The sequence below is a fragment of the Ictidomys tridecemlineatus genome, chromosome 6, assembly GCF_052094955.1.
Source record: "Ictidomys tridecemlineatus isolate mIctTri1 chromosome 6, mIctTri1.hap1, whole genome shotgun sequence".
Classification (NCBI taxonomy): domain Eukaryota; kingdom Metazoa; phylum Chordata; class Mammalia; order Rodentia; family Sciuridae; genus Ictidomys; species Ictidomys tridecemlineatus.
This window is the reverse complement of record NC_135482.1, coordinates 55,614,827-55,635,771: the sequence shown is the minus strand read 5'-3', so window position 1 is coordinate 55,635,771 and position 20,945 is coordinate 55,614,827.

Below are 20,945 nucleotides of genomic sequence, written 5' to 3'. Positions count from 1 at the left end.
TGTAATCTCCATGGTAACCACAAAAATAGCTAAATACATGCAAAAAAGGAAATGTAAAGGGAGTTCAAACATTTCACTTAAAAAAATCAAACACAAAAGAAGTAATGTAGGAATTGAGACATAAAAATGTGATGCAGCATATAGAAAAGAGGAAAGTGACAGAAGCCTCTCCTTATCAGCTACTTTTAATGTAAATGGATTAAACTCTTCCATCAAAACAGATTTGTAGAAGGAGAAAAAAAATGATCCAACTATATGCTGTCTATAAGGGACTCATTTTAGATCCAAAGACACATGTTGGTTGAAAGTGAAAGGATGAAAAAGGATATTCCATGAAAGTAGTAAACATAAGAGAGCAGGGGTGGCTATAGCAATATCAGATAAAGCAGACTTAAAAAACAAAAAGCTAGATGTGAACTGTAAACCCAGTGATTTGGGAAGCTGAGATAGGAGGATCACAAGTTTCAGGCCAGTGTTGGTAACTAGTGAGACTCAAAATAAAAAGAAGTACTGTGTTTAATTCCCAGTGCCAAAAATAAAAGTAAATTTAAAAAAGTAAATTTAAAAGTAAATTTAAAAAAGACCAAGAGGGATATTGTAAATTAGTGAAAGGTTCAATACAACGAGATAAAATGATTATTAATGTTTATGCACCTAATGACAGGCTATCAAAATATGTGCAGCAAAAATTGACAGAATTGAGAGTAAATAATTCAATGAGAATAGTTGGAAAGTTCAATAATGAACAGCCAGACAGAAAATAAGTAAGGAAGTAGAGGACTTGAGCAACACAACAAATTCATCAGATCTAACTTGTGTGCTGGCCCCTGCCCCACCCAACATGCTCAACCCCAAAGCAAAAATATACATATTTTTCTCAAGTGCACATGGGGCATTTTCCAGGTTGGACCACATGGTAAGTTTCAATATATTTAATAATATAAGTCTATAATGGATGTTCTCTGACCATAGTGGTAAGGTAGAAAAGGATAGGCAGTCAAGAGTAGCGAAGAGACAGTAAAGATGGACAAGAGGACAAGCACAGAGCAGCTGTATGCCCCCGGCATATAATAACACTGTTCCTGTTTCTCTAAGGGTGTAAATTTCCATCTGGAGGAGAGGGACTGTGTAATCCAGCATGCCCCCAATCCCAGGACAACTGAAATATCAAGAGCTGTTTAACAAAGGGCACAGCCCTAGTTAACAGTGAAGAACCAATCAGGAGGAGTTTATCAATTTTTCCAATGTGTGTTTGAAAGAAGAATACTGCAGGACTTAAATGGCTCTCTGGTTCCTCCCAACTGCTTTCAGGAGTTCTGAGTCTTCCTTTCACTTTCCTATCAGTCAAGTCCCTGCTTACTTGCTTACCTTGGCAGTTCATGGTGTTTATTCTTGGACTCCATGGAACATGAACCCATTCCAAATTCCTGCAGGTGACAATTGGATAAAACTAAAAATCAGTAACAAGGAAAACTAGATTTGTGGAAGCTAAACAATCAGTGAACCAAAGAAGAAACTATAAGAGCAATCAGAAAAACCTTTGGTGAATGAAAGTGAGGACACTATATAGGAGTATTTATGGGACACAGCAAAAACAGTGCTCAGGGGGGATATTTAGAGGTATAAACACATTAGAAAGAGAACTAGAAAAACAAGAACCAATTAATCCTAACACTGACAGAAGAAAGGAAATAATAAAGATTAGAGCAGAGTTATGGCAGTCCTCGAAAAGTTAAAAACAGAATGAATATGTGATCCAGCGATTCCACTTCTGGATGTATACTCGAAACAATTGAAAGCAGGGTCTTGAAGAAATATTTGTACACCCTTTTCATAACAGTGAGACCTGGGCAAAGGACAGGTAGCTAATAATCAAAGGGAAGGAAATGGGTAGATAGCACTTCCCCATCAATTGGTTGCTAACACCTCCAGGAGAGGGAAAGAATTGCACTTTCCAACACAAGGGATTACCCCCCTGGACAGCTAGGCATGAGAAGAAAGGAAACCTAAAATCTATAAAGAGGCTAGACACCTCCATACCTATGGGCGCCAGCTCTGGGTCCTCTCCGGAGGAGAGGACTCAAGAGAGAGCTCTCTCTTTTCTGTTTTGAACATAAAATTTACTTTCTGCTCTTGCCTCTGTGAATCTCGGGTATTTAACTTCAACACCAGGGGAACAAGAACCCAGTCTTGATTTTCAAGACTGGTGTCAGCTGGGTCATCACTGAAAGGCAAGTGACTCACCCGAGAGGGAGATTCAACCAAGAAATTTTATTGGGGGGCTGCCTGAAGGGAAGAAAAGGAGTGAAGGAGAGCAGAGAGAAAGAAGAGAGCAGAGACAGGAGAGAAAGAAGAGGAAGAGGGCAGAGAGCTTGAGTTTGCAAGCTTCTGCTTAAGAAGGGTTGCTGTAGGCGACTTGGCGTGTGCTGATTGGCCAGGTGACTCAGGAACAGCAAGTGAACACTGTGTCCTACAGGGATTGGTTGAGAAAACCTTTGAATTTGGCGCTCTTCTGAGAGGAGTGATGTTCTCCCTAGAGGGAAACTTAACTTCAGTGGGGAGTCTCCCACACACCCAACAATCACCAAGGTAAGCTCCTTCATACCTCACATCTTTTTAAGGTGCATGTTCTGTCTCTTTCTTTCTATGGGACAATAACTGGGCACTCATCGGCACTTATTAGATGTGTGGAGAAAGGAACAAAGGGTTGAAAAAACTGAAAGATTCCGAACAGTGGCAACTCCCCCCTGAATTACAAAGCCCTGCCCCCCAACATAGGGTATCTTATGGTGACTGGTCTATCAAGTGGTGCTGAGTGAATGCTCCAGTAACACAGACACCTCGGTACTGCAATCTGGTGTGCTTCCTCCTCCCAAAGATACCCCTCCCCTTACTGATCAGACTCTAGCTGTTCAAAGAGGGACATTTTACATGGAGTGGTTCATAAGGAAATGCTTGGGTTCTCTTTGTTCGCATATTAAGTCGAGACAAGCCTGTAGGGATTCTCCCCATTGTTGTTTTGTACTCCTGTGTGCTTTGCTAGCTTCTTTGACTTAAAATAGGAAGATTTATATCCACACCCTTTTCAATTCACCTTTGCCTAGATTCCTCTGGGAAAAGGGAGTTAAATGTTTAACAACCACTAGATGTCTCCCTCTGGAGATTCCTTTTGCCCCCCGGGGAGTGTAATCTCTTTATTCCAGCCTTTACCACTAATGTTTTTCTGCTGTCAATCATTGTCTCAATACAAATTCTTATAAATAATCATGGTCATCAAAGGGAAACATAAATTTTAATACCATTCTACAGTTTAGCCTTTGTTATATTAAAGAAAACCCAAATTGCACCTAAAATATAAATCAGATTCAACTTTGATCCTTTATTCTAAGTGAGGCAGAATCCATCCCCCTTAAAAAAAAAAGTTCATTAACTAATGATAGACTCAACGCAGACAGATCAAAACTCATTACAAGAAAGACTTATAATGAAAAACTCCCAGGGTTACAAGTCACATGACAAGGGTGAATAATCTGAAGTCTTAAGATTTTTTTCATGGTCACCCATGAAAAAGTACAGGGGTCGTGACCACACTGGTAAAATAGCAATTAAATCCAGAAGTCATGCATGGAAGGAGAGGTGGAAACTGCTGGGCGAGAGAGGCTCCAACAGGGGAGAGACATTCTCTAGCCAAAGAGACAGTTCCTTGGCGCAGACACCTATGTTCCAGTTTCTTTTCTTTATTTAATTTTGTTGTTCAGAGGGGAGCTCATCCTCAAAAGTATTAGTGGGAAATGACATCTCCATAATTTTCTGCATTCAAACCTGGCATGATTACCAATGAAAAATGGTCTCCAGAGGAAACAAACTATAAAACCACACCTGAAGAGACTGATTTTACATAAGAAAATGCCCTATGTATGAGGTTTTCCCTCTAAAGTTCATAATAGTAGCTTTTTTTTTTTTGTTAGCCTTCTGCCAGATCTCTCTCTCTTCAAGGCTTGCATCTGAAATGTAAGCTGCAGAGGTGAATGTCCAAGTTTGAGGGGAAAAAAAGGTGTCACTTTTATATTAAAGCTTCTCTGGGACCTAATTAGCTGCTTATATTATCTGTTCTTATATTCTATCATCCTGCTTTCTTAACAAGTTTCTCCCCAAACACTATAGCACAGAGAGGAAAAATGGAATGATCTCATATACACAAGTCTTCTCTACCATGAAAATCTTTACTTGAAGATTTCAGGACTCACAGTCTGAATTGACTCTTAATCTAACCCCAAAGTGCACTCTGATCTGATAAAGATTTTCTGCATGTTCCTTTACTAGAGTAATTATGGCTGTGTCAATTTTTTAGAACTTGTTTTTTTAAAATTTCTATATTTTTGACCTCATGGTTTTATGATGAATTTACATTGATCCTGCACACCTAAATTGATATGTTTTCCTGATCAGTCTTATTTTATCTAACTATAGAGGTTTTTACTTTGTCTTTGTTGAGGTCAAATTTTCAAGGGTTAACTCTTAAGTACTTTGGAAAATTTCCTTTTATAGAATCCTAAGGAAGACATAGACATGGTAATTTTGGGGAATAAATGTGATAGCCATTGGGGACAAGTGGCTACTTGAACCTTTGATTTCAGTGTTCAACATGGTGTCAAACTTTACACTTGATATTGCCAATTGCACAGTCCTGCCCTATATTTAAGTCATGTTGTAAAAGTTTTATAGACTCTATTTTAATTTCTAACAAGTAAAATCTAATAGAGACTTTAATAAACATCAGTAGTGTTGTCTCCTACCTGTGGAGAGGTACTTGCAAAAAACTACAAGATCGACCCACACTGGAGCCCAGGCCCAGGCCTAGGATCACCCATAGGCCCATGCAAGAACCCAGGCCTAGGCTAGGCACAGGACTGATCCACAGACTGGTAGTCCCACGCCAAAGTCCAGGCCTGGGCCCAGGATCAGTGCAAACACCCAGCAGACCCATGCTGGAGCCCAGGCCTAGTCCACCTCCATCTTGAGATATGCAGCTATCACCATAACCCTTCTCATGCAGTAGCCTCCACCTTGGGACAACAAACAGGGCCTGGAGGCAGCTGCATCTCTGATCAGGCAGCCTACTGTTTCAGCCCCATCTCTGAAAGTGATCCATCCATTTTGGGACACCCCTGCTGCTATCTTGAGTTACCTCTGCTATTGCCGCCACCACCTTTAGTTTCAGTAGCATCCATTGTGGGACACCGACCAGAAACAGAAAGCCCAACACCAAGGTGAGGCACAGATTATCTGCAGGGACACTACAAGATTATAGGTAGAAACTATAATAACTCAGATATGAACTGCAAAAAAGAAGACACATAAACAACATGAAAAAACAAGGGAAGAGAGTGCCCTAAACAAACCAAGATACTACAATATAGAATCCATGGATAGTGCAGTTGATAAAATGTCAGAGAAGAAGCTCAGAATGTACATAATTAAAATTATCTGCAAATTAAAGTGAGCAAATACAGGCCAAAATTGATCACTTTAACAAAGAGATAAGGGAGCAAATACAGGTAGGAAAATATTACTTCAAGAAAGGGATGGAGATTCTGGAAAAAAAAAAAAACCAAACAACCAAATAAAAACTCAATAGAAAGAATCACCAATAGACTAGATCACTTGTAAGACAGAACATCAGATAATGAGAACAAAATATAATCTTTTTTTTTTGGTTGTCATGGACCTTTATTTTATTATTTATTTATATGCAATGCTGAGAATCAAACCCAGGGCCTCACACATGCTAGGCAAGCTCTCTACCACTGGGCTATAACCCCAGTCCAGAATACAATCTTGAAAATAAAGTTGACCATACAGTGAAGATGGTAAGAAACCATAGATAGCATCCAAGAATTGTGGGACAGCATCAAAAGACCAAATATAAGATTTATTGGGATAGAGGAAGGCACAGAAATTCAAACCAAAGGAATGCACAATCTCTTCAATAAAATAATAACAGAAAATTTTCCAAACATAAGGAAATCACATTATAATGAAAATGCCTAGCATACAGAATAAGGATAGAATCTTAAAGGCTGCAAAAGAGAGAAATAAGATTTCATATAGGGGGAGTCCAAAAACAAAAAGCTGGTTCTTTGAAAAAATTGATAAAATTGACAAACCCTTAGCCACCCTAATGAAAAGAAGGAGAGAGAAAGCTCAAATTATTAAAATTTGTGATGAAAGAGGAAATATCATGACAGACACTATTGAAATACAGAAGACAACTAGAAACTATTTTGAAACTTTATACTCCAGTAAAATAGAAAAACTTGAAGACACCAGCAAATTCCTAGAGTCATATGATCAACCCAAACTGAGTCAACAGGTCATACACAATTTAAACAGATCAATTTCAAGCAAGGAAATAGAAGACACCATCAAAAGCCTACCAACAAAGAAAAGCCCAAGATCAGATGGATTCACAGCTGAATTCTATAAGACTTACACAGAATAATTAATATTAATACTCTTAAAATTATTCCATGAAATATAAAAGGAGGAAACCCTTTAAAACTCATTCTATGAAGCTAGTATCATCCTGATACCAAAACCAGGCAGAGGCACATCAAGAAAAGAAAATTTCAGACCAATATCCCTGATGAACATTGATGCAAAAATTCTCAATAAAATTCTGGCAAATTACATAAAAACATATTAAAAAATAATGCACCATGATCAAATGGGGTTCATTCCAGGGATGCAAGTTTGGTTCATAAATAAGTGTAATTTATCACATCAGTAGACTGAAAGATAAGAATCATATGATCATATCAATTGATGTAGAGAAAGCATTCGACAAATACAGCACCCATTCATGTTCAAAAAATTAGAAAAACTAGGGATAGTAGAAACATACCTCAACATTGTAAAAAGCTATCTATACTAAATCCAAGGCCAACATCATTCTAAATGGAAATAAAATTGGAAGCATTTCCTGTAAAAACTGGAATAAAAAAGAGATGCCCTCTTTCACCAATTCCATTCAACATAATCCTTGAAATGTAGCCAAAGCAATTAGACAGACAAAAGAAATTAAAGGGATATGAATAGGAAAAGAAGAACTCAAACTATCATTGTTTGCTGACATGATTCTATACTTAGAGGATCCAAAAAACTCCACCAGAAAACTTCTAGAATTAATAAATGAATTCAGCAAAGTAGCAGGATATAAAATCAATACCCATAAATCAAATTCATTTCTATACATCAGTGATGAATCTTCTGAAAGATAAAATTAGAAAAACTACCTCATTCACAATAGCCTGAAAACAAACACGCAAACAAACAAATTACCACAAAACTTGAGAATCAATTTAACAATAGAGGTGAAAGACCTCTACAGTGAAAACTACAAAACACTAAACAAAGAAATTGGAGAAGATCTCAGAAGAAGGAAAGATCTCCTATGCTCTTAGATAGGCAAAATTAACATTGTCAAAATGGTCATACTACTCAAAGTGCTTTACAGATTCAGTGCAATTCCAACTAAAATCCCAACATCATTCCTTATATAAATAGAAAAAACAATCATGAAATTCATTTGGAAAAATAAGAGACCCAGAATAGCAAAAGCAATCCTTACCAAGAAGAGTAAAGCAGGAGGCATTACAATACCAGACCTTAAACTATACTACAAAGCTATAGTAAGAAAAACAGAATGGTATTGGCACAAAAATAGACATGTAGCCCAAAGGTATAGAGTAGAAAACATGGAGAAAATCCCACGTAAATACAGTTATCTTATACTAGACAATGTTGCCCAAAACATACATTGGAAAAAAGATAGCCTTTTCAACAAATGGTGCTGGGAGAACTGAAAATCCATATGCAGAAAAATGAAACTAAGCCCCTATCTCTCATCACATACAAAACTCAACTCAAAGTGGATCAAAGACCTAGGAATTAGACAAGAGACCTTGTGCCTAATGAGGAAAAAGTAGGCCCTGAAGTGTAAGAAATAAATTCAAGAATCAATAAATAGGATAGATTCAAACTAAAAAGCTTCTTCTCAGCAAAAGAAACAGCCAATGAGGTGAAGAGAGAGCCTACATTTGGGAGCACATTTTTGCCACATGTACGTCAGATAGAGCATTAATCTCCAGGATATATAAAGAACTCAAAAAACTTAACATCCAAAAAACAAAACAAAAACCAAAACAAAACAACAACAACAACAAAACCAACCTAATCAACAAATGAGCTAAGGAGCTGAATAGACACTTCTCAGAAGAAGTGTCAAAAAATCAATCAAAAAATCTATGAAAAAATGTTCAACATCTCTAGTAATTAGAGAAATGCAAATCAAAACTAAGAGTTCATCTCATTCCAGTCAGAATGGCAGTTATCAAGAATACAAATAACAATAAGTGTTGACAAGGATGTGGGGGAAAAGGCACAATTATACATTGCTGGCGGGACTGCAAATTGGTGCAACCAATCTGGAAAGCAGTCTGAGATTTCTTAGAAAACTTGGAATGGAACCTCCATTTGACCCAGCTATTCCACTCCTCAGTTTATACCCAAAGGACTTAAAATCAGCATGCTATAGTAATGCAGCCACTTCAATGTTTATAGGAGCTCAATTTACAATAGGTAAATTGTGGAACCAACCTAGATGCCCTTCAATAGATGAATGGATAAAGAAAATGTGGTATATATACACAATGGAATATTACTGGCATTTGCAGGTAAATGGATGGAGTTGGAGAATATCATGCTAAGCGAAGTAAGCCAATACCAAAAAACCAAAGGCTGAATGTTCTCCTGATAAGTGGATGCTGATCCATAATGGGGGAGGGCACAGGAAATATAGAGGAACTTTGGGCAAAGTGGGGAAGGGGATAGAAGGGGGCATGGGGGCAGGAAAGATGGTGAAATAAGATGGATATCATTACCTTAAGTACAAGTACGACTGCATGTATGGTTCGACGCTACATTGTGTACAATCAGAGAAATGAAAAATTGTGTTGCAATTGTGTATAATTAATCAAAATGCATTATGCTGTCATATAATAACTAATTAGAATAAATAAATTAATTCATTAAAAAATTAGCTACAAAATCTTTGTTTCCTATCTGTTTTATGTATGTGTGCACACCTGTGTATTGTATTGGTGTGTTTACATATGTGCTTGTGTCCAGATATCATGTATATGGTATCAAAATTGGCATAGATAAATGAGCACTCATAAATTAAAATTTAAATGAAAAATAGATACAAATACCTTTTAGTTCACATGGCTTAAAAAAGTAGTTTAATTTAAATTAGGTAAACAGGTGAGAGTAAAGACGTCATTAAAATTACTAACTCACAAGTTTTTCTAGGTGGTCAGACAATTAATAGAGTATTGGTTTCTATAAAATGTCTAGAATATAATATCCATTGCTTCTAGGATTTTTCTTCAACAAGGAAGAGATGGGTATAACTGTTAACTACACTTGTCTGATATCTTGGTTTTACAGTTAAAAATGAGCAAATTCGATTTAACATCAATGGGATTCATCTTTATAAATGTGTTTTTTAGAGGAGACATCTGATTATTTTGCAAATTTAAAATGCTAAAACCTCAACTGCTAAATATAAAATCAAATACTTCTGATTATAAATTCCATAAGGTAATATATTTAAACACTTAATGTGTTTTCATAAAAAGGTAGATGGAAAAAGGTTTGAGATGGCTTTGTTTCTGTGTCATCACTAAAAACAAGGTTACTAAGAGTTAAGATTCTATCAGGGGTAATTCTATATACAAAGAATACAAGAGGTTTAATTTGGGTTTCAGTTCAAGTGTATAAAAATAAAGTATTTTATTTTATTAAAGTGGAGTAATTTGTCTAAATTCAGAAATTTCATAATGATTATTTCAAAATTTCTTAAAACATTAGTCTGCTCTTTATCCAACAAGATAATTTCTTGTATCTGTTAAGTTTTATTCTTTTGAGAAACTAGTCTTAAAGGAATTAGGGTTTGGGTACTGGGATTGTGGCTCAGTGGTAGAGCGCCCACCTAGCAAGTGCGAGGCCCTGGGTTCAATCCTCAGCACCATATAAAAATATATAAATGAAATAAAGGTATCATGTTCAACTAAAACTAAAAAATAAATATCATTTTTTAAAAAAGGAATTAGGGTTTGGGTAACTCTGTAGTTAAACAACAACTGTTATTTTCAAGTATTATACTATACTACAGATGCTGAATTTTTCTTTAAGAGCTAAAATTTGTTAATATAAGAGCATCAGTGTAATTTTGGTGCCATTACTGGCTTCTTTGAAAACTAGATGTATTCATATCTTCCAAGTATACAAATATTTAAAATATAAAGGTTTAAAATATAAGGTTTAAAATAGTATTTTCCCAAGCTGGTGTTCATTAAACTAAAGTTTGAAGTAAAGATTTGGGGTTATAAAAATTATGTTTATTGGTTCATAGCTATTATATAAACTCAATGTTTTCATTCTTGTTAATTTCATTTTATATTTTTCTTGTAAACTTTATAATTATTGTCTGTTAGTGTCTTATAAAGGTGCAACTTCTAATATAACAACCTCAATTAATATGAGATAACAGGTCATCATTACCCATAGGACAGACAGGCTATAAGGCTGACCTCCAGTACTAATAATGACCCCAATTAAATGAAACAGATCAATAACTAAAGTTATAGACATCAAAGTTAAAATCCAGTACTTTTACTTTAAGACTGGTGAAACTGGCTTGCTAGATGTTTAAAACTAAAACTTGGAGACCAAAGGAAGGAAAAGGGCCAAGAAGAAAATAGCCAATATTTGGCTCTTGCTCTCTGAGGGAATGAGGGGACTTCTCTAAGGGCTTTGCAACTCTGGGCCACATGATCTCCTAATAAGGGAGATTAATGAGATTCTAGAGAACAGAAAGCTGACCTTTGCACATGTACAAAAAGGAGGGTCATGGAGAGAGGAACATCCCTGATGCTTCTGAGGGAAGGCACATAAGGTCAACAAGACCTTGACTCATGGCACTAAATCTGTTAAGAGGCTGCTCACAATTTTCCAAGAGTGACCCCTTGAGGAAATTCTGCTGACTCTTCACAATAGATAGGAACAAGGTCAATTTGACCAGCTTGGTCTTAAACACCTGGCAAAAATGGTTATAACTAAAGCACAGCCATATCTGGGCATTTAAAAGGAAAGAAAGTAGTTCTTTTATGTAACTTAAGATGTACACTTGTGTCAGCCCCACCAGGAGTAAAGAAAGCTGGAGTCTATGAAAGAAGAATTATTTTATAGGAGTGCCTAATAACTATCAAAAGAGACTATCAGATCAGAAGTTGTTAAAGTCAACTTAAGGCCTAAAAATCTTTTTAACATCCTACATAGGCAGACTTGACAAAATCAAATGACATCAGATATCTTAACTACATCTTATGGGGGCATCAGTGACATTATAAAAAATAAGTGTTGTGTTTACATTCCTAATAACTCTGGCAATATAACTAATATACTTAAAAACTTATATTCCCAAATAGAGGCCATGTCCTGCTGGTTTTGTCATGGGAACAACTTCTTAGCTCTTGCAATTCCTGGTAAAAAAAATTTACTGATTTCTATCATCATCATGATATTCATGGATATGTTCTAGATGCTGTGACATTTATTTTGTATTTCAATATTCATGTCTTCTTCTCCCATAGAAGCATCCATCTCCCAGATGAGTTTACAACCTGTTCTTTCCAAACCAGACTTTTACCATGGACCTCTCAACATACACCAAACATTCCTAAAAGGGAAACCCAAACTGCTTGCCCCACGTTGCCTCCTTTTAGCCTGAAGCAGCCAGAGTGGTCATCACCCATTTCCTGTTATGGCTCTAAGGGTTCCCTTAATTAGAGTGGGGAATGAGAATAAGGCAAATGAAAGGTAGCTGATAATCAAAGAAAAGGAAATGGGTAGGTTACACTTCCCTATCAACTAGTTGCTTACACTTCCAGGGGGACATTATTACTAGAATTTATGACTCTTATTCCTTTAATGTATTTTTAAAATATTTATTTTTTAGTTACAGGTGGACACAATATCTTTTTTATTTTATGTGGTGCTGAGGATTGAACCTAGTGCCTCACTCATGCTAGGCAAGTGCTCTACCTCCAAGCCACAACCCCAGCCAACTACTTCAATATTTTAAATTCAGAAAAAAGTTAGAAAACTTCTAGTGCAACATTTATTAATTGTACACTCAGTATATTTCTCTGAAATGAGTTTAATAAACAAATAACTAGGTTTGGTAATATCTTGGCTGGATATGTCTATCCCCTTGAGAAGAGAAGTTGAGTAATTGAAATACTGTGGTCTGATGATTGCACACTAAGGTTATTCTGTTTCACTATTCACTCTTTCTTTCTCCCAAGGCAGAAATAAACAAAACAATATTTTTCCTAATTCTTTAGTACTCAAACTTCTGCTTAGCAAAGACTCTGTGGTTATACCAGTTCTCATATGATTTTAGTTAAAAAATGATTGTATTTACATTTCAGTGTATGTTAATCTTAAACTCATTCCACCAGCTAAAAAAAACTTTATTGAAGGAAATTTCAAACATTTAAAAAGTAGAACATTGTAGTATAATGAATATCCTTGCACCTATCACTCAGGTTTGACAATGATCCACATTCTGTTCTTTTATTTAATCTATTTCTTTATTTCCCACCCACCTTCTATTATTTTTTTAAGGTAAATCTTGCATATATTGAGATGCTCAAATATTAACTATATAGCTTGACAATGGATGTGCTCATGTTACTCCCAACATAATGAAGAACAGGAAATGCCCATCATTCTAGAAAATTCTTTCCTCTTTCTTCCTAGTCAAGTTGTCCTTTTCTCCCACCTTCTATGTAACCACTGTTTTGATTTTTTTTACTATAGATTAATTTTGCTTATTTTAGAATTTTATATACATGGAATCATCAGAATGCTCATTTTATATTAGATTCCTCTCATTTATAATGTGTATAAACTTACTCTATATCAGGGATTCTTTCCCTTTTATTGCTGAGAAATGTTCCCTGGTCTACATAGAACACAATTTGTTTATTCATTTTTAGATATTGGATTGTTTCTGGGTTTTAGGTATTACAAATAAACCTGTTATTTCCACAAATACCTTAAGTAAAATTCCTATGATGGAATAACAGAGTCAAAGGATAGGTGTACTTTTAACATTTTATGAAACTGAAAACTTTTTCCTAAGTGGTTGTATTCTTATATTGCTACCAGTAGTGCATAAGAGTTCTATTTGTTTTATATTCTATTTATATTGTCATTGGCCTTTTAGCTTTATATCCTTTATATTCTTTTGTTTTATATCCTATTTATATTGTCATTGGTCTTTTAGCTTTACTTCTCTGCACTATTTATTTTTAATGATTGCTGTAAGGATTACAATATGCATCCTCCAATGATTATAATCTATTTGAATGAGAGTGTTCTATAACATGTAAAATATGGGAAACTTGTAATAATATAGTTCCATTTACATTTAATTCAGGTTCTTGGTGCATTGTCATTTATCTTTTTTTTTTTTGGGAGGGGCTACTGGGGACTGAACTCAGGCACTTGACTACTGAGCCACATCACCAGCTCTATTTTGTATTTTATTTAGAGACAGGGTCTCACTAAGTTGCTTAGTGCCTCACTGTTCCTGAGGCTGGCTTTGAACTTGAGATCCTCTTGCCTCAGCCTCCTGACCACTGGGATTACAGATGTGTGCCACTGCACCTGGCTGTCATTTATCTTATCCAAATATATTATAAACACTAAACTATAGTGTTTAAACAGTCATACAAGTCGTGTTTTTTATTTAAAAATTTTTTTTGTGGTCCTGGTGATTGAACCCAGGGCCAATCACCACTAAGTCCCCAGTCCTTTTTACTTTTAATTTTGATACAGGGTCTCACAAAATTTCCCAGGCTGGCTTCATAGCACTGGGGTTAGAGGTGCATGCTACGTTACCTGCCTCATACTTGTCTTTTAAACACAGAGAAGAAAATAGTATGATATTTTGTATTTACACACATAGTTATTATTTCTAATGTTCTTTTGTTTTAAATCTTTGCAAGTTAGTTTTATTTTGTGTTTATGTATACTACATATGTGTTTTTTTTTTTTGCACAGGTAAACATTTGGGTATTAGGTAAAAGTGAACTGTTTCTATAACATCATAATAAAATAAAATGTTTCTCCTGCAAAATTAGCACAGTAGTTCTGTCTGCTGTCTATGCTAAAATTAAAATCTGACATGGATTTCCTCACTCCACCATTATTTGTCCCTTTTCTACTTCACTGTTATGTACCATTGGCATCTGGGACTCCTACAATGTGTTGTAGTTCTGAGTATATCAGTTTGTAAATACAATGGACTTCAGTTAGTCATAAAGGCATTTTTTTACTCTATAATTCTTTGTTCTAATTAGTTATACATGAGAGTAGAATATATTTATGCACTCTGACATATCATACATAAATGCGGTATAATTTCTCTCTTTTTATTGTATGGTGTTCTTCTTTCAATCCTAGAGCCTGAGTTACTCTCTGGTGTTGGTTCCCTTTAGCCAGAATAACTTTCTTTTTAAAAATTAATTAATTAATTGATTAATTTTTTGGTACCCAGGATTGAGCCCAGGGGTGCTTAACCATTGGACCACATACCCAGCCCTTTTTGTCTTTTATTTAGAGACAGGATCTTTATTAGTTGCTTAGGTCCTTCCTAAGTTGCTGGCTGGCTTTGAACTTGCAATCCTCCTGATTTAGCCTCCTGAGCTGCTGGGATTACAGGTGTGCACCACTGTACCCCAGAATAACTTTCTTCAGGATTTCTTTTGTGCAGATTTGCTGATGTATTTTCTCAGCTTTTGTTTATCTGAAAACGGGTTATTTTTCCATCATTTTGAATGGTCATCTCTTTGGATACAAAATTCTGGATTGAAAGTTTTTATTTTTTCAGGATTTTAAAATGGCCCCACCTATATAATCCAGGACATCATTGTCTGGACCCCATCATTTCTGATGAAAAGTTGGCCATATTAAAAATAATTTCCCTCTGTGCAATGTGCTATTTTTTCCATTTTTAAAAAGATTTTCTCATTTCAGTTGTTTGCTTATGATGTGCTTAGGCTCCCACCAATCCCTTTATTGCTTGCCCCCACTTTTTATATTACTTTGTTTGGAATTTGTTAAGCTTCATGGAACTATAAATTTATGTTTAATCAATAAATTTGTGAAATTTCTTCATCATTTCTCTCCTGGGCATTTTTTGTCCCATTTTTCTCTTTCTCTTCTGGAATGCAAAATTTACATATATTAACTCCTACATACACATAAGTCTCTAGGGCTCCATTTATTTTTCTTTAGAATTTTCTCTTTATTCTTCAAATTGGATAATTCCTACTGATCTATGTTCAAGTTACTGACTTTTTCACTTACTCTAATCTTTTGTTAAAGCTCATACAGTGAACTTTTCATTTCAGTTGTTATGCTTTTCAACACTAGATTTTTTTTTTGGTAGTTCTGGGGATCAAACCATGGTTGTTTTATAGTTTTAAATTTTCTATTGAGAATTTTCATCTGCTTATTCATTCTTAGCCTATTTTCTTTAAGTTCTTGAATCTTTTTTTAGTAGCTATATTTGTAGTTCATTAGTTGTACCATTTATGTCATATTGAGCTTTGCTTCTACTGAGTTTGTATTCTCCTGAGTGTGGACTATATTTACTGTTTCCTTGCAGGTCTAGTCATTTTTAATTTTATTTAAAAATGTACATTATGAGTCATGGTTTAGAGACTCCAGATTATGTTCTGTTGCTCTGCAGAGTGTTTATTTTAATTCTAGTAGACAATTTTTTCTGTACTCCAAATCTGGTCTCCTCTGGATTGGGCAGCAACTTTCAGGTGATATTTTTCACCTCTCCCTTGGGGTGTCTCTACAATATCTGTAGTGCAGCAGCCAGCCGAGAGTTTGAGCAGGGTTTATTTGTAGTGTTCACCCAGTCTGCTCATACTTTTCATACTAGACTTCCCTCTAACAATATAGTTACTTTTCTAGTCCCAACATTCTCCTCTGTCACAAAATATCAATAAGGCTGTGGCTTTCTGTCATTCTTGTTTACTCTCAAGAAGAGGCTGTAAATTCTCAAATTCTCTTACTAGATGCACCTTCTGTCTTTCAAGATCCCTTCTAGTTTCTGCCTGCTTTTGACAACTCTTCTGTGCCTCCGGACATTTTTAAAATTTTTTCCCCAGATTTTATAATTGTTATTTGAGGGAGAGTTAGTTTGTCATTAATTTCCCCCAACATTTGAGTGCTGGCTCAGAATGGTGAGATTTAATAGGCTCCCCCACAAAGATGTTCACATCCTAATTCCTGGGGCATGTGAATATGTTACTTTTATGTAATAAGGTTGAGGATCTTAAGATGAGAGTATTGTCCTGGATTATATAGGTGGGTCCATTGGAATTAAGTAACAGTGAGGAAGAATGTATATGGCAGGAGGAGAGGGGAGGGTGGAAGCAACAGTTGGAGTGATGTTCTTTGAAGATAAAGAGGCCAGAAGCCAAGGAATGCAGGCAACCTTAGAAACGAGGTAAGACAAGGGATGGATTCTCTCATAGAGCCTCCAGAAGAAACAGCACTGTCTACACCTTGAGGCTAGCACCATGACTCATTTTGGGCTTCTGATTTCCAGAACTGTAAGATAATTAATTTGTGTTGTTTTCATCCACTGTTTATGGTAATTTTGTTTCAGTGGCAATGAGAAACTAACTCATGAAGCAAAAATGGTACAAAATCATACATGCTTGTTAGTTACTCCATGGACTCCGGTCTTCCTTACTGTATCCCATACATATGAAAATTTTATATCCAACAACCTTGCTTAGAAACTTGCTCGAACAGATTGGGTGATGATCTCAATATGGTGGTGAGGGAAGAGAGAAGGGAAATCTGTAATAGGGCATTAACTGAGACAAGGAGGCACAGGATGGGTTGTTTAGGAGTGAGGAAAGTGGAAGGTTGTAACTACCTTTGGATGTGATAAGTTTCAGGTGTCTCTAGGATACCAGGTAGACAGAAATAAAAAAAAATTCATATACCTTCTAGGCAGTTTGTATAGTGGTTAGGGACATGGCCCCTGAACAATGCTCAACCTCTAGGTTTCCTCAATAGTAAAATGAGGAGAATAATAATGATTCTTACGTTAGAATCTTGTTGCTTCCTGATTCCATACAAGATCCTTCCTCCTACACGCACTCCTGCCATGATGTGATATCATGTACTGCCCTCACTAGATGCCAGATCAATGGGCTACTCCCTCCCCATTTCCATCCAATCTTGACCTCGGAACCTTCAAAACTGTGAGCTAATAAACCCCTTATTAATAAGTAGGCTGTGCCAGGTTTTCACAGTAGTGACACAAAGATAGCTAATACATTCAATAATTAAATATTGCTAGTCTATACCTTACTGGAGAGTTCAGTTAAAGAATATTTCCTCTCATCACAAAAAGTTCTACTTGACAGTACTACCTAGATAATGGTAACTAATACGTAGCATTTGCTATATACTGGGCACTTATCTTTATAAGTCTTCTCTGTTTTCTATCTATCTCAGAAGATGGGAGGAGCCAGTCTTACTACTTTATAATAACCGTCTAGTAATAACGAAAGGCTTATATGAAAAATACCTCATGCCCCCAATGACTGAAGAACATCCCACTAATCCTCCCTTCTAAGAGATTTCACTACCTCCTAATACCACTGCCCTGTCAGACCAAACCCTCAGTCACAATGGATTCTTGGGGACACTGAAACCACACCCAAACTATAGCATTGCGTACTGGAATGTGGAAGGACCAAAATTTTAAATTTTATTTAATTTTGACTAATTTAATTTTAGTTAGCTACCCTGTTTTACAGCATGTCTCTAGGGCTTGGAGAGGCCAGGCCAGGAGTTATAAATGGAGTTATCCCACTTTATGGTTGAAAAGTGAGCATAAGAATAAAGGGGCAATGAATAGAATGGGAAAGGAAGAGGGTCAAGGATTAGAAACTGGGAATACCAGCATTTAAGGGCTTGTCAGAGACCTTAGGTCTAACAGTTGAAAAAAAATGTGATCAAAGAGGTCAAATGGAGGAGTGATGTTCTATAAGAAAACAGGGAAGAGAGTTCCAAGAAGAGAAGGAGTGGTTGCTCGTGTTACATACAACAGACTAATTTATTAAGATGAAAATTGAAAATGAGTTCTTGACATTGACCATGACTATGTGCTTCAAGGAGGTCTCATAACTTTGAAGGTGAGGATATTGGCTTCCCACTGGAACCTGATGCAGTTTGTAATTCCTCACTCTTTCTGGCAAATACATGCAAAAGACTTTGTAAAGGCACTGATTTTGAGGTGAAATATGAGTGCTTAAGGTAAGAAAACGAAATGCAAATCTCATGACTAATTCTGGAAAGTTTTAAAGACAACACTATACTGCTGTGCTGCTTTCTGTTCCTATAAATCATTGTTAGAAGGCATTGGAGGAATTATGGTGGCTGTTTCCATATTAAAATGTTAATGTATCAGTCAAGTTGATGGTTTTTGAACCTGAAAGATCAAATACTTGCATTTAATTGTATTAACCAAATTGATTTTAATCAGCAGAATTATTTGCAGGGCTTAAGAAGTCATTATTCTCCAACCAAGCAAGATAAATGGGTCACCTTGGGATTTGCAGCTGAAGTTTTCCTTTATGACAATACATTGGGAACAAAGTCATTTGTCCTAGAGAGACTCTCTCAGCAAAGGTTCACCAAACCTGTCTTGATTAATTTTTCAAAATCACATGAGGAGATTTACCAATTACACTTTCAAGGGTTGATTTGATCAGCTTCACATGGATGCACAATCTGCATATTGCTACTTTCAGCTCCAACAGAACAAAATGGTTAAAAAGGTCTGATGGAAATGATCTATGAACTAAATTCTAATATGATCTAAACTTGTATAACTTAAATTACTGCATATTTGAGATGCTGCATATAAAATGAATTAGTGAAAATTCTCAAAACTGTTTTTGAAAAAGTAGTCAGGGAACAAATACTAACTCCTTTTTGCTGATGAGAGATACTATGACAGAAAACAGGGAAGTCACTGAAGATAATAAGTAAACCCACTGGAAATCTATTAAATTTTTCTTTCATTCTAATTCCTGCCCTTCATTTCTATGGAAGTTATCCTTACACTATGGCAATAATGTGATTATAAGTAATTCACATTTTCAGTTCACACAGACTTTATGTTTTCATATTGAAACAAATTACCTTTTTCTTTCTTTCTTTTTTTTTTCTCTTTCCTAAAATCTTGCTGTCCAAGTCTGGTCCTTGATCCAGCAGCACAGTATCAATTAACAGCTAGAAATATCCAGATTCTACTAAATCAATCTGCATTGACTCAAGTGCACATCAAAACCAAGAAGCATTTCCAAATGATACTTAATAAAGATGATGGTTTTCCACCCTGGCTGCATATTTAAATCTGCCTTGGTCACTTTTAAGCCCAAGTTTCCTTGGGGGTTCCAACATTAGGAGTTCTGATTTAATTGATCTACAGGTGAGGCTTGTCCGTTGAGTTTTAAGACCTCCATAGGTGTTTCAGGTGTGTGGGCTTGGGACTCACTGCTTTAGGATAATGTTGCATCTGGGTACCTCTTCTTTCTAGTTTACCATTCTTAAAACAACAACAACAAAAAAAGTTTTTTGTACCCAGGATTGAATCCAGGATACTTAAACACTGAACCACACCCCCAGACCTTTGTATTTGAGATGGGGTCTCGCTAAGTTGCTCAGGGACTCACTAAGTTGCTGAGACTGGCCTTGAACTTGCAATCCTCCTGGGTTGCTAAAATTATGGCTTGCACCACTGCACCTGCTAAAAACAAAACTTTCAATATGTGTTTTATATAGTATCTTTGTTGTTGAATAAAGAAAGTTGAGGAATTCAGAATTTTTCTCATCCCACTCATCCATTAATTGCATAACTTTTAAGAACAAATGTTTTTAATCTCATGCACAGGTAACCCTAATTCAGCATTTTTAAAAATTTAAGCTTTGATATATTAAAATCTATTCAGAGTCATAAAATGTGAAGGGAGAAACACTGAATATCACGAGGAAATAGAGAATATATGAAAATAGTTAAGGTCATTAGATAAAATACAGAAAACCAGCTAAATTTGAATTTCAGATAAACAATGAATAATTTTTTATTTGATAATTTAGTTATTTTTTTAAGCATGAGTAGTATTTAGTATAAGTAGATCTCATGCAAGTTTGTGTTTATAAACGCTACATCTAGCAATACCAAGAAATAGATCATGTAAGATGAGGAATAAACTACATATATAATTAATGAAAACTTGAGATTGTTTGATGTGCTATCAGGATACCTACATTAATTACCTTTAATGGAATATTTTACAGTTTAAAGAGGAGTGACATATACTCCATGATTGTAGCTCAATTTCTAAACATTTTTGACCAGAAAATCAGTTTGAGATTAACACAAAATAATTTTATGTATTCTCATTATCATTCTACTAATATTTTTAAACTTATATGCAAAATGCTGAGCCAAAACAAAGATTTGCAATATTCTTAAAAAGAGTAAAAAAAAAGCAGCATGCACTGAAAAATTCAAGCTGTTAGAAAAACTAAAAGCAGCAGAGGGCGCTGGTGTATCACTTATGAATTTCAAGTCAAAATGGCCCAAACATTTCTGTACGCTTTGTGCAACTTAGATTTTGTTTAAATATTTATTTGAATCAACTTTGCCATGCAGTGGTGCAAAAACAGATTAGAAACTAAATGCAGGTTTAGTGTACTCTTTT